Source organism: Nicrophorus vespilloides, unplaced genomic scaffold (assembly GCF_001412225.1).
Source record: "Nicrophorus vespilloides isolate i.1.1-1 unplaced genomic scaffold, Nicve_v1.0, whole genome shotgun sequence".
Lineage (NCBI taxonomy): Eukaryota > Metazoa > Arthropoda > Insecta > Coleoptera > Silphidae > Nicrophorus > Nicrophorus vespilloides.
Window position 1 is genome coordinate 72,185 of NW_017098695.1, and position 25,015 is coordinate 97,199.

Genomic DNA, 25,015 nt, shown 5'->3' on the forward strand with positions numbered 1-25,015 from the left:
TGTAATCTCGATTAGGACGCACTAATTAGAACAGCGGACTGCTTTTCCTCCCTCATTTTTACTTTACCCCCTAAAAGAGAGAAAGAGAGGCTAAAAACAAAAACAAAAAATGTGTGCGAGATGTGGACCGGACGAAAATCACGAGCTGACATCCAGGGAGTTTCATAATAAAAACGAATTAACTCCTTCGCGAATTCGAATTTTCGAGGAGCAGGCCGCATTTTCAATTAACGAATTTCTATTATCGCTCGCTCAGGGTGTGCTTTCATTTCGGATTTTCTCCCTTGCTGCGGTGGCCAGGATGAATTGGGTAATCGGTCAAATTCCAAAGACATTTCCCCCCCACGCTCGCTAGTTATTCTTTTTTTGTATTCTGCATTCTCCCCGCGAACAAACGCCAACACAATATGTCGAATAATGTTTTGGGGGGAGCATGGATGGAGAAGGACTGAGGGAGAAAGGGCTCGGTCTCCCCGGTTTCGCACTTTTTCGGAAATCAATTTCACACGCAACGTACTCCATATATCCCGGTGTATTTTTTTTTGTCCTGCGTTATTTTCGAACCCTCTCCCCCCAATTCGCGATCCATCCACACACACACACACACACACACACGCAAACACACACATTCGGCGTGTGTGTGTGTGTGTGTGTTTCGTAATTTTGGGCCATTATTGTACGTTGACATATTGCAAAGTAGAAATCCGACGGTAGGCCATGAGAGGGGTGGCTGTGGCGGGATGAGGCTGGGGGCGGCGGCGGTGCCGGGGGGAACGGTCCCCGCGCCGCCTACGCTGCCGCCGCCTCCGCTACCGGCCGGACGGCATTCAATAAACGCGGCTGCGATCGATGGGCCACAATAACTTCTATATAGTCCAATAACGCCTAATTGCCACGCCAATTACCTTTCACCCCTTCGATGCTTTGCGAGCACTGCTTTAACACAGACTTAAGAATTACTTCTTGAAATTTTACTTGCAAAAAAAAATTGAAAAAAACCTTTTTAATAATAAAAAATACAGTTTTCTTCTGCGAAAATAATTCTGTAATTCTTGTAATTATTAATATTAATTGGTAAATAAAAAAGTACAATGCAAACAAGATGATGGCGTAAACTATGTAAAAATTATAAGCAATGCTTAATAGTTTTCTTAACTAGATGTAAGTTACTAAAACACCTATGGTTAATAGCTCTTTCGTTATTAATAGTTACAATTATTCTTATATTATATTTGTTTACTTATTACATTTTGTAGTGCTAATGCAATAAATATTATTTTTATTATTATTATTATTAGAACATACTTGGCACTTAGATTTATTATATAATTACCTTTCAGATACTAAATACAGGTATCTCCCGACTTACGAACTCCCGGACTTACGAACAAAATTCTAAAAGCTCTAACTTGTAACAAGGAGATATATAAAATAAAAAAATTAACTGTCCAAACAAAAAACTGTGTTGTTGCATTTGTTTCTTTTCTCTACATTGAAAAGTATTTGTATGTAAGTATTTTGTTTATTTTAATCTATTTTTTCAAATTTATGCAGTCAGTAATAGGGATTTTTAAATTTTTTAAATTCCCCCGACTTACGAACAAATTCGACTTACGAACAACTCTTTGGAATGGAACTAGTTCACAAGTCGATATCTGTATATACTTCAAATTAACCCACAAATCATATATTGTGACTGTCATATACAATTAAATAAAAATGAATGAAATAACACTAATATATTAAACTCTAAAATGTATGTAAAAATGAGCGTAGTGATAAATTTTGGAATGGTAATAATGGTAAAAATCTACCTTGAAATTTTATCTAAATGATATTCGCAATCAAATTTACTTATTGCTCACATCGAAAAAAATGTAAGTAAATATACTACGAGTTATATAATGTTGGAAAACTATTGGTATATTTATTTATCTTACCCAATTCATGTAAGATACCATTTGATTAAATCGTTATAAAAATCTACTAAAATAATCAATTTTTTAGTACTAATAATAATGCCATTATTTTTGTTGCTTCTATAAATTGTCTACTTTCAAATGATATGTACAATCAATTTTCATTATGAGCGACACAAACAAAGTCAATTTTATCCAAAACGACATCTCACAACATAAATATCAAATATAAGAAGAAAGAGAATTATATCGTCTTACAAATTTTACAAAAAGAAAAGATTATTGTGTAGTACATTAATTTCATTTACAGCGTATTCCTCTGTAACTACATACAATTGTTCAAAACAGAGAAAAAAATAAAAACAGATTTCATTTTTTTTTCTGTAGTTCATATAAAGGGTTGCACAAAATAGAAGGGTTCATATTGTATTTTGTGCAACCCTTTGGATTCGCGGCATTCGCGTTTTAGAAACTGAAACCACCTTGTGTTTTCATCAAAACACGTTTTCACGATGTTTTTTTGCGCTCTGGTTTTTGGGGTTCGCGACTTCTGTGTTCTATATAAAAAGGGGTTCGCGGACTGTTGAGAAAAAAAACTACTATAACCGTTATTTGGAAGCGTTTTCAAATGTGTTGACCCCCATTTTGTATATTAGGGGCATTCATTTTTTTTTGCATTAGAATTGAAGGTCATTCACCGAATCTTGCTCACAATTTCGTTTGCATTATCTTGCGATTATATTCGTAAAAGAGAAATTTAGTCTTAAATGTCTTTGTTGTAATAAATAAATATAAAAAAAGTAGCAAAAGACAAACAAAATGGCGCTGTAGTAGAAATAAAATAAAAAACATTAATAATTTAATTAATTACAGTTAAATATTTTAATAATATAGACTAAAATAGATTTTATTTAAATATTTTGTTCAATTTAAGGCATAATATCAAACATAGCAAAAATAAATTTTTGATGATTTTATATTGGACTTGAATTTTTATTTTTTTTGTGCAGATTTTATGCCCTAGTTAGATCACGTTTTCGTACCCAACTTTATGCACCCTCGCTGCTCGCGACATTCGCGTTATTTGAAAGAGGGGTTCGCGAATTTAAAAAAAAATATAATGAAAACCGGTCTCATCTCGTTTTCAAAGATTTATTTTTAATTTATTACAAATGAGCATGTGTTTCGTATTGTACAATATAATATATACTCTATCCTAACGTTTCACAAACATTTTTTTTTTGCAGACCGGTTATAATGATACTTCTCCTTCGTGACTCTTTATTTTTGAATAAATGTAGAATCCAGATTTTAATACTCTTTATGATTGTCTATATATTTGATTGATTGATACAGAATATTTCATTCATGTTCATTGTCTTTACTCATTTAATTCATGCTGTATAAAGGTTCAACCAAAATTAAATTATATTATAATGTTATACGAAGGGTCTAACAAAAGTTCTCTCTTTTTCATTTGTTTCTGAAAAAAACAAAAGTTGTTTCTCAATTTGTTAAAGTCTAACGATAATTCATGTCAAATTTCAAGAAGATCGGTAAGAATGGATAGGAGAAACTGCAAGATTAGTGATGTATAAGTTTTCATATTTTTTTGTGTTATGTAACAATTAATCACGAGTGTTGGAAAACGAAATTCAAAATATATTTATTTAAGAAAACGTATGAAGTACTGTGATGTATAATAAATAAACTGATTAGTCAAGTTATTGGTTATAAAATTAACAAATTATTCTATATAATAGACTCAAGTCTATAATTCAATCATACAACCTTTATCTAACGCGATTCTTGTAGAAACCGTAATATTTCAGTTTGCTATATCTGCTTTTAAAAAAGACATTTTACTACATTCCAAAGATTTATTTACATTATCCGTGTTATACGACCGCAATAATCGCGTTATGTGGGAGTCTACTAGTTTTTTATTATTTAAATAATAGAAATAAATGTGGTATAATTTTACAGCAAAGTGAAACTCAACAAATAATAGTGTAAAGAATTTGCAAAGACAACAAAAAGTTTGGCAAACACATCTAAATTTATATACTAACATAGGTAGACGCGATCACCAGACCAGATCAGAAATGAATGAAACCAACACGGTAAACGACGAAGAAGATTATCTAATTACAGTTGTATCAATAAAAAAAAACAATTTACAAATGTAAAAAAAAATATATATATATTTGAATATATTTCTTTTGGAAGTATGTTGTTTCCAAAAAGTTTCCAAAGTAGTAAGAATTTATTATTTTTACTAACTCAAGAGGAAACATTATTAATTAGTGTGGAGTTTGATAGACGGCAACAAATTGCATCTATATAAGAGTTAATGAAAAACAAGTGCACTTTCAATTTTGTTGAATGCTGCTTCGAAGCACCACATGCACTTTTTTCTGTTTGTTTCCTCGAACATAATTGTCGTTTTTCGCGCCCTATCAATGTGGGGGGGAATGGCGAACATTGTGAGCCGTGGGGGGATAGTGAGTTTGAACGAGTGAGCGAGACGGAGGAGAGGTAATAAAAATAAATCTCTTTGACTTTGGAAATAAATCGTGCAGCAGAGGGTGGTGTTCCAGGAGCAATTTGCAATTTTTGGCAATTCCGGCGACTCGGGCGCAGGCGGCGGGAAGCCAAACCACCCACCCCCCCGCGCCGCAAACAGAGAGGAAGAGATAAGTTCGGACGTGGAAAAAGTGTGTAATTTATATATGCACATTATTCGGTTACTTCCCAAACTCGCAAACCAAAACCAGGCGAAAGAGGTAAAAAAAAAATGAGATCGCACACACATACATATATACGCGGATAAAGGAGAGAAGAAGGAGTGGGAGCGAAATGAGAGGGTTGCGAAAAAAGTGAGTATCATGAGAGAAACGGGGTATTTTTTTTTTGGTTCGTTGTTTTTTGGTCGTCTTCTCCCTCTTTGTAGGAGACCGGTGGGCGGTCGATGGTTCTGGGGGGTCGTGGGGGACAGGCGGTGTGTGTGTGTGTTGGAGGACATTCGCGGGGGGGAATGGGTTTTTCGGGCCATAATTTCCAGGGTTCGCAAACTCGGTTTCGGGTCTGTTTAAACAGCGGTCACAGTATTAAATTACTCTCATATTTTTTACAGTGTCCTAAGCACACCGTTTAAAAAATATAACGGAGCGGCTTTCGAGGGTTACACAGAGGTGGTGTGGGCGGCGCTGTCGTGGGAGGGGGTGCAATGGGTTTTTGTTAGGGTGGGGGTTGAGTGTGTGTGTGTGTGCGTTTGTACGAGAGAGAGTTTTGCGCTGAGGAGCGAAGCGTTTGAGGGTCGGAGCGGCGAGGGGGATGTTTGGACGCTGGGTGCGGCACCGGCGAAAAAGGGGGTGGCGGCGCAAAAAGTGGCGCAGCGGTGCTCCGGGTGGATCAGAGGGGGGCGGTCGGTGGTGGCGCTCATCCGCACGCACACTTTTCATTGGCTGGAAAACTCTGGACCGGAAAAATTCCGCACCCGGGAACGATCGCATCTCTCTCTTCACTCTTTCTCTCTCACGCGACTCGCACAACGCATACACACATACACACACGGTCTCCAAATCCTTCTGCCAAACCCCCGCTACCTCCCTTCAAACCATTCCTCCCTCTAGACCACACGACCTGGTCCGGACCTGGAATATGGTGGAACATCCCCCCGCGGGGATCGCGCTCCCCGCCCTCGCACAACAAACATTTATTTTTTGGGGAAGGTCCCTGTCCCCTCCGTCGCCTCAGCCGCCAAAGCCCCGTCGGAACAACCCCCCCCCCCTTCAACCCTGCACACGCCATAAATTTTACCATGTTCCCCCAGAACAAATATTTTCGGAAGAGTAAAATGTTAAGGACTTTTATAACTCCGCTCTCTCCGGAGTTCGCGGAGCTTTAAGGCCATTATAGCAACCGCCGGCATTAGCATAAAAGAATATTTTATTTAATTGGTCTCGACCCGTCGCCAGAAACACACACCGAAACGGAAGCCGCAAAGAGATAGAAATGAAAAATGAAACACACAAGTCCGGGGTATTAACATTGTAAAGGGCTGTTTCTGTATGTGTTTTTTTTTTGTCTTTGCGGAGGTGGAGCGGGGCTGGCGACGCGCGCGGGATTAACCTAAGAATTATGCGCGAATTATGCAAACGGTCCGAACGGAAAGGAGCGACGTCCTTAAATTTCATTCATTAATTCGCACAAATTATACTCGCAATTTGCATCTCCAACATACAACTCGGGTAGCAGAAAAAGAGGAGGCAAAATGGATGCTCTCACATTTGTTACCCTTTAATCTTTACGAATAGAAGAAAAATTAGGGACGCAAATGCACGTCAGCTCTACTGAAATATCGTGTTCTTTCCGCAACAAATACCTATTTGTACAATGAGTGCATACAAATTACATGGAACATGATTGAACGCAATATATGAATAATTTAATGTTAAAAATTAAATACAAATCTTATCTCATTAAATTTAATTAACTTTTCAATTAGTATATGCTTATTTTTCAATAAGTAAGAAAATTATATATTAGAATGGTTCTACGACAACCGAATGACCGTCTATTGAAATCCAAACGTTCGAAATCCCGACTGTATCTCGACAAACATAATCCCGACTATATCGAAAATTTTGACAATAACATTTTTTACAATTAACATTTTTATTATTAATAACAATAAATTATTATTAATTTATTTGATTTTGTTGAATTATTCATAATAAACCTTAACATTATGAAATAATCTCAAATACAATTAGATTATTAATTGTTATTATTTATTATTAATAACAATTCAAAAGTCACTACGTTCCGGAATAATTTAAAAATGTTATTGTAGGCATTTTAGATATAGTCGAGATTTTGATATAGTCGGGATTATGGTTGTCGGGATTTCGAACGCCGGGATTTGGAATTTGTTTGGCGGTATTTCGGTTGTCGGGCTTGCGATTGCCACCGATTAGAATCTATATACAATTAATTAAGTATGTGTTTCCTTGTTATCATCATAAAACAAACATATAAAATGTTTCATAATTAAAATAATCTAAAATCATCATCATTTTCAGGTTGTTAATTATTAAACATGATGATAATGACGTCGTTGGTCCTATGCTTTGTTATTTGAAAGAAGGGATATTTCTCATTAACAAGGTTTGTAATGAAACTTAGTTGTGTATATTTATTATATAAAAAATTTCTCATTTTCTCAACATACTAAGAGCAGTTTTGAAGAGCCAAAACTCTCAACTAATGTAACTAATTAACAATATAATAATAGAAACTGATAGTAAAAATTCTTGGAATTGAATAAAAAAATATTGAAGAATAAATAGATATATCTTAAAGAATCATGTATTAATTATAATTATGAATTATTGATTAAGAGCTTCATATAAATAATGATTTAAAATGAAATCAAGATATTTAAGTGATGGGAAATCGATGTTTGCTTTAGTATTTATATACTTGTTTTTTCGTTCCGTTCTCTCCATCAGCAAACGACAAACAATAATTAATTACGACGAGATCGCCAACGGCGTTAAATAATAAATCGATCAAACACTACTAACTAATTGATATTGAAATGTTGAAGTAACTGGCGCGCGAAGTTTCCAAGTCGATGAAAAATGCATATCCATTTGCACAGTGCGCTGTGTGTACACTACGATGGGAGAGGGTGGTCGGAAAACCGTCTGAAAAATTCGACGATGCAGAAAACCACTCTCTCTTAATAATCTTTTAATTAAGGTATGTAGTTTGCGCCAACTAATCTTCTTTTCTTTTTCATAATTTAATGAAAGCCAAACAAATTGGAGAGAGAAAAATAGAAGCGTGGGTTGGAAACTGTTAAATCGTTTATGCCGCAAGGGACTTCCGACTTTGTTTTTTTTATTTTTTGTTTATTTTGTAAATAACTAACGGCCAACTTTACGTTCCAACGAATCCGGGTCAATGGTAAATTAATAAAAGGTGCATCCGACCACGCAAAACTGTTTAGAGAAAAACACGTCGGAACAGCGAGGCTCACGTGGAAAAGACCGTGAGTTGGTGTCGGTTAATTAGGAAGTTGTCGCAGCCGCCCCCGCGAATCGTTTCCAGGGATGTTTTAATTGCGCATTAATGTTTACCTTCGCTATAATTAACTGTACCTTTCATATCATTTCAGCGATCCAAACTGGACGCAATTACAAATTGTTGCGAAAACTTTAAATTATGGTAAATCATCAGTGGATGCACATGGCTTTATTAAAACAAAGTTTAAATACAAACTAATTATTAATATGGAAGTTTATATAATATAATTGAAATCAAAGAAGGACAATTCATTTTTGATAAAAAATTTTTAGTAAGGACAATAACTAAAGGATTGGTCTAGCAATCATTACACAGTACACAAATATGCACAGTTTAGATAGTTATTAGAAACGGTTTGGAAAATCTTGTAGCTTGAATCGTTTGAGTCTCAGTCGAAGGCTACTTCTATTAGTCAACTTTGCTTCTAGGTGGTTTAGGTGGATTTCTAGTCGTTTATGTTGATTATTCTAATCTTGTGAATTTCCTCATTTGTTGAATATGATCAACCTCAATGTCTTCAATTTGTATATCAATTGTGGACTTGCAGGCAGAGCCCCAAAGCTGTATACCACAAGTCCATAAAGTTCTTAGGATTGCTTTTTATATTAGTATAAAGCATAACTCAAAGAATATCTCAGAATTTCTTCCCAATAGCCATTACATTTTATCTAAATAGCAATTCTAATTACATCCTTTTGTCCTTTATGTGGTTCTTTCAGGACAAGCGACGATCCAGGTGAATCTACAAGCACCTTCAGCTTGAGACAAGTTGAACAAGGATTATTAAATTGATCATATAATTTTATAAATCTTGAAAATTATTTCACTATACGAGTTAAAATCCAGAAATTTTGGAACGGATTAAGCGAGGTTCCACTGTATAAAATAAATAATTGTATCTATGTAAATTTTGCTTTCTTTTTGTATGAAAAGTTGCATTAATAATACTGAGATACCATGAAAATGTAGTTCTTTCGGTTTGGTTCAAGTTATTTTGTTAGAGAAAAAAAAAGCTTATTGTAGTCATTTTGAACAATAGAAATTAATGGCGAGGATACGGTATTGTTCTGAATGAGGGTGGACCTTGTAATAAGGGATGTATAGGAATGAATGCGATTCGGGCGGAATCGATTCAGTTGCCGGTCGGGCAATAAACGGTTTTTGTTCGTCCTTTTCTTATGTTCGGCTCAGGTTTGTGAGTGTGCTTGTGCAGGATTGGTAGATGTATTTTCCTGTGTGTTGAATGCGACCGCACACGGACGTAAATATGTGCAATTGAAAGGAAGAAGAGGTGCATATATTGTGCATAGAATTGGACTCGGTTTATACATACATACACACTCACTGTTTCCCTCCTAATGTTCTCAATGTTCTGAGGTCTAATCAGTTTCCTGTCTATTATTTCCAGACCGGTCACTAATTATATTACACGCTCACCGCCGGCACAATCCCAAACATCCTATTGTCAATTTTACTATATGCATTTTACCTACGCTGACTTTAACATATCACATATCCATCCTAAATTAACAAACAAAATTATACTAAAAGCGTGAACGGCAAGCGATATCTGCCTACCAATCGACAACACAGTAAATAACTGACATATAATGTATTTTTTCAAGATTCAATAATTTCTTGTCTCATCTTTGATAGCTTATTGCAAGAGAAGTACGTATACCAGAAGCATATATCTATATACATTTTGAAGCCTTCAGTTTTATCTTTAATTCCAATACCAACTGATATACATGTTAATTGAGATATACGATACAATATGGAGAGATTGCTTTTTTTCAAGATTTAATTTATTTCATGTTAGACAGCAGATTACTGGAGAACCATAAAGCCACAAAAATGAATCTATACCTAAAGTGTTATCTTTAATTTTATTACTTGCGAATAAATCATAGCGATTCCAAAGTAGTTTTTTGGTCACATTTCACGTATAAGAACATTATAAATTGAATTTATTTGTATTTTTTTTACCTAAAGTTACGTGTTATATGTATATATCATGTAATAAATGAATTCTTAAAAAAATAGAATAAATATGCTTGATTTTTCTATAGCAAAGCAATTATTTACTGAACAAAATGTCTTTTTTTTTTTGTTGAATTTTGTTAATAGATATAAGCTTATGAATACAGGACAATAAATTTCACAAGTACATTTTAAGATAGATATAGCTTTTTTTATAGAGATTTTGGTTATAGATAATGAAAAAATACCGTTTATTTTTGGAATGTACGTACATTGCGGAGGATGAAAAACGCGAGCGTCCGTTTTGTTGATAATCAAAATCGAATTCAATATGGGGATATCCAGCGGGCTTTGGGGGGCATAACAAATGGCGGATATATCGGTTTTATTTTTGTTTCGGGGCAGGTGGTTTTTGTTGTTTTTTTTTATGTATGTTGCGTGGCTGTGCAACGGTAGGATGAGGTGTCCTGACCTATGTGACTGCAATTCGGCGTGTAATTTATTTTTAAAGAGGTCCTCGGTTTCGGGACGGATTTAAAGGACGTGCTCCGCTCGTTGCGATACATAAATGTTTTCGATGGGGGGCGGCTGATGTTGGAGTTGGGGGTAGTGTGGAGGTGTCGGACGTGAGGCGGTGGGGTGGCGGCATTTCGGCGGTGGCGGTGCGGTAGGTTGGAGGATTTCATTTGTAGTCATTCCACGATACAAATCACAATCGAATGGCTTGGATTCACCTGGATTAGGCTCCAGCGTTATGCCAGGCCACGGACTAACATCGACACTGATAGATATATTCCCATGAATATCAAACAAAAAGCGGCCGCCTCCGAAACCAAAAAGCCCACCCGCACCACCGGAGGGGGTTTAAACTCACATGCCGCATCTGCAACAGCAACAACAACAACAACATCACTGTGCGGCGACTTAACGTGACCCCGTCGCCGCCCCTTGTCCATCAGAGGATCCACCATCGCCGATGCGGCAGCAACCAACAAAACACTAACTCCGTGCAAAACAAGGAAAAAGAAAAAATTATAAATGAACGAGGAAGGCTTTTGGATCCACGCGTGATTTACATAAATATTTTACATAATATCGGTCACCCATCACACACGCACTCGTAACCCGGGCATCAACACGTCACGTCATTGTTTATCTCGGTTTGATATTCCACCAAAAAGGGGCAACCTCTGAAAACACAATAGAAAACGACTTTTCAATCAACCTTTCGACACCTACAATTTGCAAAATAAAGCCATGGGCATTAAGGAATGATATCATATTCATTTATTAATTTTATCGAAAAATTATTGTTTTATGTAACAGTGAATAATTGCAATTATAAATTAAGAAACACCTGGCGCATCCACCATAAATATATACATAAACATTCTTGATCCTTTCGTCAAAAATATTTATTTAAGTATAATATTGAAAGAACAATTTCATGAAATTATGAACCTCATATTTCAGGAAATGAACGAGCTACAATAATTTATTCGACTTACTAATATTAGTAAGTACATTAGAGTCAGTCAACATTCAATATCTGTGATAAATTTTTCAATACTATGCATGTAGGAAATGCCTTGTAAATAGAAGTATAAACAATTTATAGAATAATTTCACCAAATTGATTCTATGAACAAACCAATCCAAAATAGTTAAATAATTCCCTATAAATAAAATTAAAAAAAATCTTTATTAGTCACCAATTGTAACCAAAGGGCTATCGACCTAAGTCTTTCCGCCCTAATTCCCTTTACTTTTCGCAAATTGCATTTATTAAATTATATTACGTATTTCATTAATAAATTATAAGACTTATTAATTAATTGATCTATGTAAATATTTTGTCATTCAATATAACACCGGCGCATCCACCTTATTTTTACATGCATTAATATTAGTAACACAATTTTCTGTATAACAATCATATGAAAATTGTGATTTAAAAAGATAAATTTATACTTTAACAAATTATAAATAATATACGTACTTATTTTTAGTTGTGTTCAAACTACAATGAATACAAATTGATTTTATTTGAAGATATAAACGAATTAATACTTAAAATGTACATACTCACTAAGATGATTAATATGATGCAGTTAAAATAATTCAAACTTGTTACTTAAGGTTAAGTATTGTTATGAGTCTACTGTATGAAGAAAAGTTATGATGATGAAGATACATGCATATGTAATTATAAAAGAAATGATGAACTAATGCGAGAATGATATCTTACAGGTAAAATTGAAGACGTAGAACGAGAAGATTTTGAGGTTATTTTTGCTGGTCCAGTTTTACAAATGCTGTGGTCTATATACGTTTCCTATAAAATCAAACAATCGACTGGTCAAAAAATTGTGAATGGGAAAAATATAAAAATATCCACACTCATATGTATATGTTTATAAAAAAGTATAAAAATGAAACTAAAAAAATGACAAAAAATGGAAATATCCTTGTGCGTGTGTGTGTGTGTATAAAAAAAAGGACAACTATAAATACGTCACAGGCGCGTAATGAAAACAAAAATGAAACAACGCTGAAAAAACAGTTTGTGTGTAGGGATGTGTATGTGTGAGTGTGAGAGAGAGCAGAACTACAAGAGTGCATTGAAATTTAGGGGGGTGGCGTGCATTTTTTCCCCCCTTTGCAATATAATGTTTGCTCTTTTTTAAATACTCCTTTTATTTTTTTTTAAATATTTTTTTTTTGTTTGTCGCAATCCCTCTCTCGTCGTCTGTCCTTCTCGCTCGCACGGTCTCTCGCTCCACCCCGCTATCGTTGGCCGCCCCCCGCTCAACGCCGCCGCCCCCCGTTGCCGCCGCCGCGCGACTCCCGCGTGTTTGTTCAGAGTTTTAAAAACGCGCATTCCAAAACAATAATACTCAATCAATGATAGCAATGAGCCAATAACCAAATGGGACGTTACATTGGCTGGAAGGGGGATGTGACAACCCTGTTTACAAATGTAGCGATTGATTCTTCCAATGCTGTTTGAGCCGAGCACCCCGAGTGCCGTGGACGTACGCTCTCACAACAGACCAACCCGCATCGCAGCTCCAACTTCATTCATCATCATCAATTCATGATCTGCATATGAAGAAGAGCGGTCACTGCAGACGCCGAAGGATGGGGTATGAATCGTGCCTAGAAGGAAGTTCCAAGTTCAAGTTTAAACGCAAGTGATGATCCTACTCCCGTACGGATACACGGTGATTCATTGACGTAAGTGATCGTTGATTAGCTACAATTTCTACTATCATTAATTGCTGTTATCTATCTTCATCTCTTTGCGTATTATCAGTGTAGTTACATCCATGTTCTTTTTTGATGCATTATTTTTGGGTGTGGTTCGTGGCTCGTATTTAGTTTGTCTCGCTCGCACTTGGTGCGACAGGCCGAAGCATCCGGGTTTTAAGTTATGCAAGTGAAAATGGCCGCTCTGTATACTTGTTAAAAACAAGGGGTGGAGTTTTGCGAGCGGCCACAAAAGTTGTGGCTGCCTGGAAAAGTACACCGGCCGCCCCCCACCTGCCGCAGACGCCCCCACCGCACGCCGCGCTCTCTTTCCTAACCCCTTCGGATCCATCCCAACCCTGGTGGTGCGCTCTTTTTAGACGGGTGGAAGGGTAAAGTTGGCCGCACTCTCACACACTTTTCCCACCAAAAACCGCCCGCCTCCCACCTGCCGCCTACCGATGCTAACGTTCAGGATGTGTGCGAGCGCGTGCAACGCAAACCCCTTCCACCTCCGCCGCAGCCGCCCCTCACCCATCAAGCCTACACACGCTCGCTCACTCGCTCTCTCGCATGATAATTTCCATTCCTCAAAAACTCAACAAACGCGCGCCAAAGGTGGCGCGGATGGCGAGGCTGCAGCAAAGGCGAACGAGCATTGAGATTCACAGGGCAAAAAGGCCCTTATAGAGTTTTAATCTCGCGCCGCTTATCGCGTGCGCGTTTCAAGATGAGTTGGCGCAATTCTCCTGTATAATTAACTGAGCGGCCAGGGGGGAAGCGGCGGCGTTGGCGGCGGCGCCGGCCATTTTCAGTCTTATTACTGATTTGCATAAGTCCGCGTTTTCGGTTAATGGCCACTTGAAAGGACGCTCCCATGCGTATAGATTATAAGTTTTAATTTTGCCTTTACTCCCCTGCATCATCATCATCACCGTCATCATCAACATCCCCCGTCCGAACGCAAACCAAGAAACATGTAGTAGTACAGAACAAAAAAAACAACTTCTTTTACTGATTTCAATAGAATTACCACTCGATAAGAGATAGAAAAATTCGCTATGAAGACACGAATTATAACACATAGACTATTATTATTTCGCAAAACTTCAACATACGCTACACTTTATTTACAGTGAATTAATACTCCGCTCTTTAGTAGGACGCAGATACACGTCGTTTCCATGGAAATTATGAATAGAGTAAAAAGTTCATTGTTGGCATCGATTATAAACAGAAATGAAGAACTATTTTGTGTACCTCCTTCATTACAATTATACTAATTCATAACTTTTTCTTAAATTCTTATTGTAGAATTGAAAGGAAACGTGTTAACAGTACTTACTTTTAGAAATTTATCAATTAAATAAGACTAATATACAACATAAATTACATTGTATAAAGTTATATTAAAACTTATTTGACCATCAGGCGCAATAATTTATCATTTCTTAACTATATCCTAATGATAAATCAAGGGATGGCAATTTTTTTGGAGCATTCTTAAAAAATTGCCTATTACAAAATAGTTTAGAAAGCCGCACCATAGCATTAAGATCTCTATTTATTTACTAGTGAAATAAATTTCCAGTTGCAAGAGCTGGGTAATCTATAGTGTTGTTTTTGAACAGCGAATTGCCGACCCCTTTGATATACCAATTATGTAATTTATAGCAAAATTAATAAATATGTGCGTAAATCCAATTATTAACCGATTGACGCAAAGACAAAAAAGATAATATTACAGTATTGTAATCACGATTTGAGCTCAAAGAGCTAGCAAACAGCTTCAAATCTAATACCAAACAAAGTACGAAAGCTTAACAAATAAAGACAAATCTTAAACGAAAAACGTAACACGATTTGAGACTGTCTAGAGTGAATAGAATAAAATAAGAAAATCTAGAAATACACTTACATATTTTACAAGGATTATTTCCAAAATCTAACATTAATTAAAAAAAGATATAAAAAAATCAACGAACTTAGGGAATAACTTCTAATATAATTAGAACATTTAATAAAATAATAAATTAATTATGTTTCAGAGTTGCAAAGTTATTTGCACTGCAGAAAATAAAATCAACTTGAATGTTTATTAAGCTCGAATATTAATAATACATACAGATAATAAGGATTGTTATTTATAAGCACGTATATTAAAATAATGTTTTATTAAAATCTCATCTAATTACCTTCGCAAAACAATTAAAGCAATGGATTAACGCTAGAAGAATATTTATTAAATCTGTGAAATGTGTCGTCACGAATTACGAAATTATTCCTCAATTTAAGTCGTTTAAAATGTGATATTAAAATTTCTGATTCCATTTTCCCCTATTTACGTATTAATTTTATAATCGTTATATTTAATGAATTAAATAATTTATTTATTTTTTAATTATTTAATTATATTGTATAATTAAAAGGAAATTTTAATTCGGTTTCTTATTATTCGATTATTACTAATTTATTTTAAAAGCAAATTATTTTTTTTTAATATGATTTCAAATATTTTTTTAATTACGAAAACTATTTTAAAAAACCTAAAATTAACAGAATAATTGTAAAAATTGCATTAATCAAATCAGATTATCAAATACATTACGAACTAGTTCCGTTCCAAAGAGTTGTTCCTAAGTCGGGGAAATTTTAAAAATTTCAAAATATACTTTATCTTACCACACTTTATCATGGTTTTTACTTTTATATATCTTAAATTCTGTATTACTAACTGCATAAATTTGAATATAAATAAAATACTTACTTTGAAATACTTGAAATAATTTTATTAAAGAAATTATCAATTTTTATTTGAACAGTTAATTTTTTATCACTATATATATCCTTGTAACAAGTTAGAGCATTTAGAATTTTGTTTGTTAGTCCGGGAATTCGTAATTTTTTTGTATTGCATTTAAATTGTTTGATTAATGCTACGGTTTCTGGTATATTTGACCACAAACAAAGTAGAAAGTAAAACATTTTAATATAAAGTGGACTGATATTAATTTTCAATTTGGTTATAAAAGTTCAATAGAACAATCGAAATGGGAAGTAAAAATAATACCCATTTTGACAGAAACAGAAAAATGATTTGAAAATTTGCATTAATCATTGATGATTTTTTTGTGGGTCCGTTTTATTCATGGGTTCATCCGTGCATTCTTTTTTGTTTGTTTGTTTTTCGTTTGTTATGTTTTGTTGTTGCTATTGTTTTGTACGTGAATAAATTGGTTTCTGCAATGGATCGATTACTGTGTGTGTGTGTGTGTGTATGGGTTGTAGTTTTATATTTATCCTGAGCCTACACCAAACTACAATAATTATTGTTTTCTCTCGTGCACGCATGTTTTTTTTGCCCTTTCATGTGTTTTCGATGAATACCAATGACTTTGTACGGTGTCGGTGTACAGAATAGTGTTTGCTTTTTATTCACGGGGTGCATGAGTGTTGAGATTCGCAAACAGGGAATAAAACAAACAAACTCTTTGGCACGAAGGCCTGCGCGCTAAACAATTTTAATTATTTTTTAATGAATACTAAGCATCGCTGCAATTCGCGGCAATATTCAATGTATGCAAATTAGGACACGAACGAATACAAACTCTCCTGTTCCTCTCTCTATCACACACACATACGCACATGCAACTACCCTGCAGACTAGATGGACACTTTCATAAACACGAAATTAGTTTATTGCCAATTTTGCAGCTCGCAAAAATGTTTAGATTGAACTTTTCATATATTCACGACACACCAACTTTTACAGGTATTATATTACATTTTAAGACAGTAATAGGTAAAATTACATTAGATACGCTTTCTGTTGATACACTAAGACTTTTCTACATCCGACTTGGGCATGAGTCCCGACGTGGGAATATTCTGGGCGTCATTTCATTTTCTGGAGAGGAAGAACTCCAAGTTTAGCTTCTTCAGATCAACACACTTCTTCTCTTTAACTGTCTTGTTGGACCTTTTATAAAAACGCAACTTAATAATGCGAAAATTGCAAATAAAAATGGATTCAGAATATAAAATGGAGAAAATATATGTTCCTTGGTCCGATACCATTTCACCACTGCTCTACTGGAGACCTCAACCGTGTTTCTTCGCTGTTCGGTTCCCCGAAATTCTAGAGACATCGTTGCACCGTGAAGCGTTGTTTGCAGTGTTGTAACTTACAACGTTACAGAATGATGGGTGATAATTATTTAATTAATGATCAATCATCATTTTTCTGTAAGTAATGAAAATTTTGTTTGTTGCATTATATATAAACATAACAACAATTTGGAATTCCATAAGTAAATCTATTTTATTTATTTATTTTGGACTGGTGACAATTAAAACAAAAAAAATATAAAAAAAAGTCAAGGGATTGACAATCAAGACACGCACTCACGAACTATTTATTCTAAAATGGTTCTCTGTGTTAGTCAGCTCCACAGCAAGGGGGTTTGTGTGAATGATGATTTGATTTTTAATTTGTTGGTTGGCTGTCATCTTGTAGATTAACTTCAATAGTATATTGAATTAACACTATCATTGTCCATCAACTTGGCTGAAGGTCCATATACTGAATCTCGTTCATTTGACATAAACGATAAATAATGATAATTTATTGTACTAAAAGTATTTTGCGATACTAATTGAAGTACTTGTTTTTGTTTTCATTAAATTAATATTTTCTACAGGATAAATTTTTTTCACTCAATTTAAAAGTGATGAAATTGTAATTAAACATCAAAGGAACAGCTCACATCATTTATTAAATATAGAGGAGTTTTATGCGATTGAAACATAATACTCGCAGTATTTTATTTTATTCTCTGTGAACAACATTTATGCATTAGCAAAAACAAAAACAAAAATATACGTGCATTCAAATAGTATTTTATTTCCTACCTGAATTGTTTGTTACATTTCCATTTATTTACATTAATCTGCAAAAAAAAATATGTATATATGACATGACGCATGTATTTATATAAACATTTTAAAATCCCGTACAAAATAGATTCTGTTATTAAAAAATATATTTATTTTAATTGCTACTTCAACCAGCTTTTTGTTATGTTTAAATGAAGTTAATTAATTTGATGTGGTTTTTTTTTAAACTATCTTTTATTTGTTATGTTATGTTTTAAAGAACATTTATTCTGTTTTCTTTTTCCTAAACAATTTGATCTATACATCATGCAATTATCTTGATGCAATTGGTTTACATTTTTTTTTTGTGAAAATTTAAATTTAGAAATACTTTGATTGAAATTAAGACTAATAAAGACTTGTTTATTTGTGTACATATATATACAAAATATTACATAAAATTCAAAGCAAAATAATATAAATTCAAATAAACTGCTCGAAAAAAACAAAACAACTATAAATAAATCAGAAAATATTTACTCAAAATAAATAAATGAAAAATAAACGTTTTCTTACTACAAGTGGAGTTCAACTACTTTGAAAATTAACAATTAAATTTGTTATAAAATATGAAAGAGCTTAAATCCATTCGACTTAGTTCAAAATGCTTAAAATTACAACAATTTATGAATTTCAGGAAATCTTCTAACTATTAAATTTAGATAAGATATAAATTGGCATCTCATCTACATTTTGTGTATATTGTCCATATTTCGATGTTGTAATTCGTAATTTTTGCAAACTAGTTTCAATCAAATATTTTCAAATTTTCTTGGTCTATGGTAATAAATCCAGTATTTTAAACTCTGAATTCTCATCCATTCATCCATATCATTCAAAATTTATTATGGTTCATTTCTCGAAAAACGCAACCAGCAAAATTGTAATCAATTTATTGGTTGGATAATGAGGTCAAATGTGAAGATCTGCCAAACCGAAATGAAGAACTAAAGTAAGATGTTAGGAAGATCGTGATTCATCTTACGTGAAGGTTGGTTAATTTGCTCAAAACGGCAATGTAACAAAAGCGAGCAATAAAACAACCACGTCAAATGCATGAAATTTTGTATGTACATTAAAAAAACAAACTCTACCGGTTAGTAACCTAATGCACTTGAGTGAATATGGAATATGGAAATGCAATATAATTTATGTGCATTTGATGTTGTTGTTTTATTGCGCGCTTTTGTCGGGTTACCGCTCAACGTTTCAACTCAAGATTACTGTAATTAAAATGTGAAGAAAATTAATATTTAAAGCAATTAACACCTCACCTCACTCAATAAGTTCGTAAGTTGACCAATAAAACAACAACTTTTGGGCAATATTCGTCTTTATTGATGAACATAGTCTCCTTGAAGAGTGACAGAATCATACCAACGCTTCTCTAATATTTCGATACCTTTCTTGTAGAACCATTTATCTTTGGCCTCAAAATATGGTTTTCAACCTTTGCTGTCCACTCAGCTCAGATGACCGATTTAACTCTTCAGTATAGTGGTGGATTCAGGTTTCATCCATCGTTACATACCATATGCCATATTTGAGTTTGAACGAGGTACCCATTTCGAACAAAGCTGTCTCATGATCAAATGTTCATGCAAAATGGTGAATACATCCAAAAGATTGGATTTTTCGATAAAGGCTCTATGTATATGCCATCCTTCAAACTTATTGAGTGAGGTGTTACTATGTTTAAACATTCTTAATTATTTGTTTCAATTCAAATTTTACTAATTGCATTACATAACGTAATCCCAAAAACGTTTAGATGTAAATATGTATATTATAGATTTTGCAAATGAAAAATGCATTTATTAAACGTTAATCTGTACTTGAAATGAAAGATTTGGTTTCGCATTCACTGTTAAATGCAGTTTTTCTTTTCCAGCGTCGAACAAAAACATCGACACGCGGTTTCTTTCGAAGGCTTATGTAAAATGTAATCTAATTAATTAATCCGAAACTTCGGTGCGCGCTAAGTGGATTAGCGAATCCATAATTTACAGTTTTAAATATGCAGGAAATTAATTCGAGAGCGTACGAGAAGAGTGCAAAAAAAAATTGTATATATATATACATATATACGAACGCGCGCGCATTTTTTAATAATAAAAAAAAAAGATGTAGGTAGGAAGAACATCCCGGTTGGTCCTGGTTGAAAAGAAAAAGGGTGCGCGCCCTTTTTATCTGCGATTCGGACGATGCGTGGATGCAGGATAAGGGTTTGAGGGTGGACGGCGGAGAATCGGTGGGGTGTTGGAGGGCGTTTCAGTTGTGCAGTAGCTCGCGGCTGAATATTTTATATTGAAATATGTGGAAAATGAACTTTACAAATTCATTACATGTTAAAATATCGAATATTATTAGCCGGTCTCTGGTATTTACATGAACGTATGCATACATACGCACAGGCGAACCCAAAACCCGCCGGCATTGAACGGTGTTCACTTTTGTTAAGGTTGTAAATGTTAATATTACATGCTCATTATATCATCACATTATTACATCACCGTTTTTATTATTATCAATATTATATTGCTCAAAATCTCCTAACGTATATTTAACATCATTTATCTATAAATATTGAGCAATTTATCACTTTTATTATTTATCCTTTAAGTAGAATTCAGATCTAGAATTTTAATAATTTTGTTAAGATTCGAAGCAAATATAATGGTCAAAGAAAACATAGTTATTTGTTTTTTTATTAATGTTTTAACGAAGATATAATTACATTTCAATCTCATTTCATCCACTCGCCCCCACTCTGTTATATTTCATCACCGTTCATTCATTATGTAGATGGATGAATCTGGAAATTGAAACGGAAACTGTTTTCACATACAATTTAATCTTTTTTTCTTTGCGATTATGAACTAATATTTTCTGTGTAGGAGTTTCACAAACATATTTTTGTTATTAATATTTCAATAATCGGTACTAGTCAATAGTTAATAAACATAGATAATCAATCAACCTTTTATAGTTTAACATCTGTTATTGAACATATTTAGTTTTGTATAGGTTGTTCGAAAACTGCAACTATTTAAACACAAGAAATAGATGAAAATGCAAAAGTAAGTGAAAAACGTGTTGAACATAATAGCTCAATTTTCGTTCGAGAACCGAATTGTTTGAGGACCGAAATTCCCCTGTGCCTAATTTAACTCTTGACTATACTGAATATTAATGCCTTTTATATTCATACACAATTATTACATCAACGAATCAAAGAAACATTGCGCCACCACCTAAAGAAATCAAATGCACAAATCAATTTTGAGAAATTTAATCATTTTATATGAATATTTATAATAATTAATACCTGATAATAGCAATAAATATCTTAATAAAACACACAAACTAAAATCAAAAGTAGATCTAAAGTTTTATCGATAGTAGACTTCTTGCGATAGGTTATTAAATTGTCTAGTTTAATTATATAATCATTATCAGATTTCGCTTTTCAATGGAATTATATTTTGATCGATTTTGTGACCTTGTGGTAAGTGTTGCATATAATATGGTGGATGCGCCTGGTACAGAACGTGTATATCATATTAAACACTGCCCTCGCTCCCTGATAAGTTTCAACGTTACAATATTAATTAAGCTTATTAGTGGAATTATCATATTATTATAATAGTTAATATCTAATCAATCATTACGTTAAAAAAAATCTATTAAATTTTACAATTTTAATATTTATATATAATAATAATATTTATTATAAGACTAACACTTTACAAAATATAAAATTAAAACACATATAAATCAAGGACTAATGATCATAATTTTGCCCATTTATTTATTTTTTAACATGTAATTGTTATGATTGTATAATACTATCCAAATAATTTGAATACGGTTACATTTATATAAGTATAGACTTACAAACTAGTTCCATTCCAAAGGGGTGTTCATAAGTCGAATTTGTTTGTAAGTCGGGGGAATTTTAAAAGTTTCAAAATATGGTTTTTTCTTTTATATATGTTAAATTCCGTATTACTGACTGCATACATTTAAAATATTTATTAAAATAAACAAAATACTTACAAATACTTTTCAATGTAGACAAAAGAAACAAATGCAACAAAAAAAACAGTTAGTATATCTTCATTTTTTTATTGCTATATATCTCCTTGTAACAAGTTAGAGCTTTTAGAATTTTGTTCGTAAGTCCTAGAGTTCGTAATAATGAGAGAATTGTTACACATCCAAAGAAAATACAAATTATAAAAACAGTAGTAATAAAAAATATATCATTGATTATTTAATTCAAGTTCGAATATTATCTAAAAATATGATTTTATAATGTATGTGCAAACAATACGGAATGTTTATGTGTTTTTGTTGATATAATATACGTGGATATGTGTTTAGAGGGAAGCAGAGCGGTGTTTAGGATTTCACCCGGATAACAAAGCTACATATCTCTCTCTCTCTCTTTCTCTCTTTCATTTACACACATCCATCTCTCTCCGCCTCGCTCTATTTAAACGCCACAAATACAATTAGTTTGACCAATTAAACGATATGCCCACAAACATCGCATCATAAAGCAAATTTAAACTTAAATAGAAACGATCTCAATAACTGAAACGTAAGATTGTCATACTTGTCATACAAAATTTAATTACTTTTGTTAAATAATCATATTATATGGGACATTTTAAAAACTCAAAATTGAGTAAAATACATTAATTAAAGGTAAAAGTCAAAAAATAATATTTATATATAGATTGAAAACAAAAATAATACAACTAAAATTATAAGAGTATCTCTTGGAGAATTTCTCTGTAAATAACAGCTATTATGTCATTAGGGCAATTCAAGCTACACAAAATAAACATTTAGGTTCCAATTTAAATTGTTCTAAATTTTGTACCCTTTTATAATTATCCTCTTATAACTTATTGATGATAAATATTCATAAATAAACTCGTGATTTTAAATAACATTTATATATGACTGATATATAAAAATATTGTCTAAACAGATTTACTGTAATATAGTCATCAAGACAATAGTAATTCGCTATCGAGTCTTGTCTTGATTATAAATATTTATATAAACTTTAGTTCAATTTTTTTAAATAACAATTTTAAAATTACATCATATAAGTACTGATTAAAACAAATGTCAATTTTTTAATTTTGTATTTATTGTTCTTGCTTGATTTAAACATATAATTCGCATTAAAAACTGTAATTCTTGAAAGTAATTGGTTTTTAAGTAAATTTAAGTATAATATTGATGTGCAATAGAAATTAATTAATTTAATTAACCTTCTTGAATTTCTTTCAAATATAAGTAGATGTTATATAAAAAATGTTAAAATTCATATTACTGACTGGATTTGTCGTTGCTTAGAATTTATGTGTTTGTAGTAAATGCAATGTATTTTTATTTTGTACTAAAACTTGTGTTTTCTTTGGTTTTAGGATAAACATATTCACCGAGGATAGTTTAGATTGGGCACGTCGAGCGCTCTGATTGTTAATAAAATACCTATGTCATCTGTCAAAGCTGTCAGTCAACGTTTACAAGACCTACGACATCGACATGACACGTCACTGTATCACATAGGGCGATGACATTGACATTGAGGGAACGTTATGTCGATTGATTGTGAATTTGAACCGTAATATGTGTTTTGGTAAAAAAAAAAAGTAATAAATATAAAGTTTACTACCAATTGCATCGTTCTCTGCAACCCGTTATTTCCTGTTGCAGATTAAAACTGACCCATATCTCGAAACGAGGAGGAAACGAGACCGACAAAAAAAAAACAAACAAACAAACAGAAAAAATTGAAAAACCGGAAACGCATATTTATAAAAATGCCGAGCGCCAATCCATTAATAACTGCATTGTATTTATTAGAAAAGCGAAAGTAAATAATTTTTATTCACTGCAATTTTTATTTCGAACTTCATTTCTGTTTCCAACTTTTTTTTCCGTCCCTATTTTTATGTTGTTGTTTTTTTTTTATAGCCGTTGCGCAACGCAAAAATCCAACGTGCGGGTGACACGCGGGGCTCCACCCTTTTTCCCTTGTTTTGTTCTACTATCTCTCTTTTTTTGCGTTCATTTTTAGAGCTTTTTCTCTCTTTTTTTATTTGAATTCAACCCACAGGGTGGCGGATTTTTGCGAAGCGACCGTAGGGATTAACGCGAGGGGCGGGGCGAGTCTAACGAGCTTCCGGGATACACGCCGCTCGGGGGGCGGTTTAATCGTGGATAAAAATTAGGGAGTGGTCAAGGATTGATTTTTTTTATCCGCCCTGAAGTGACAATGATCTGTATTACCGGCAGGACTAGGTTTATATAATCTACTGGATTGAAGAGGGCGCTGCGAACGAAGGGTAGACCCTTACAGTCTTGGTTCTGATCTTCTCTGGGGTATTTTTTGGGGTATTTTTTTAAGAATTGAAATAGAACAGAAATTTCTTTCAAATTCGGCGCACGTGAAACTGCAGATTAATTTTGAAAATTCTCAGTATTACATAGTCTTTTTTTGCTTTAATAAACATTTTACATTAATGTTCAATTATTAAATTATTTACCAAAAATAGAAATTAATCATTTTAAGTAATGCAAAATTAAATGAGAATATTTAAAATATAATAAAAAAAAGTATACTTGTAACATAATGAAAACTATGTATTTATTATATTATATTATTTAGCTTTGAGCTCAATTTTACTTACAGTTTTAATTACTTTAATACTACCACATACTTTTAATTAACTGATTTCAAATAGTTTGCTTAATGAATGAGTTTAGTATTAATTATTATTTCGTTATTAAACATTGTGAATTTCAGA

The 25,015-nt window shown here is 33.2% G+C and overlaps 1 long non-coding RNA gene across 1 annotated transcript; it reads left to right on the forward strand.

Annotated features, from left to right (window-relative positions):
* Nucleotides 1-12,861: 12,861 nt before the first annotated feature.
* On the forward strand, nt 12,862-24,073 carry LOC108563025. Its single transcript, XR_001891072.1, has 3 exons — nt 12,862-13,235; nt 23,630-23,857; nt 23,922-24,073. It is a non-coding gene; the product is annotated as an uncharacterized LOC108563025 (long non-coding RNA).
* The last annotated feature ends 942 nt before the right edge of the window (nt 24,074-25,015 follow it).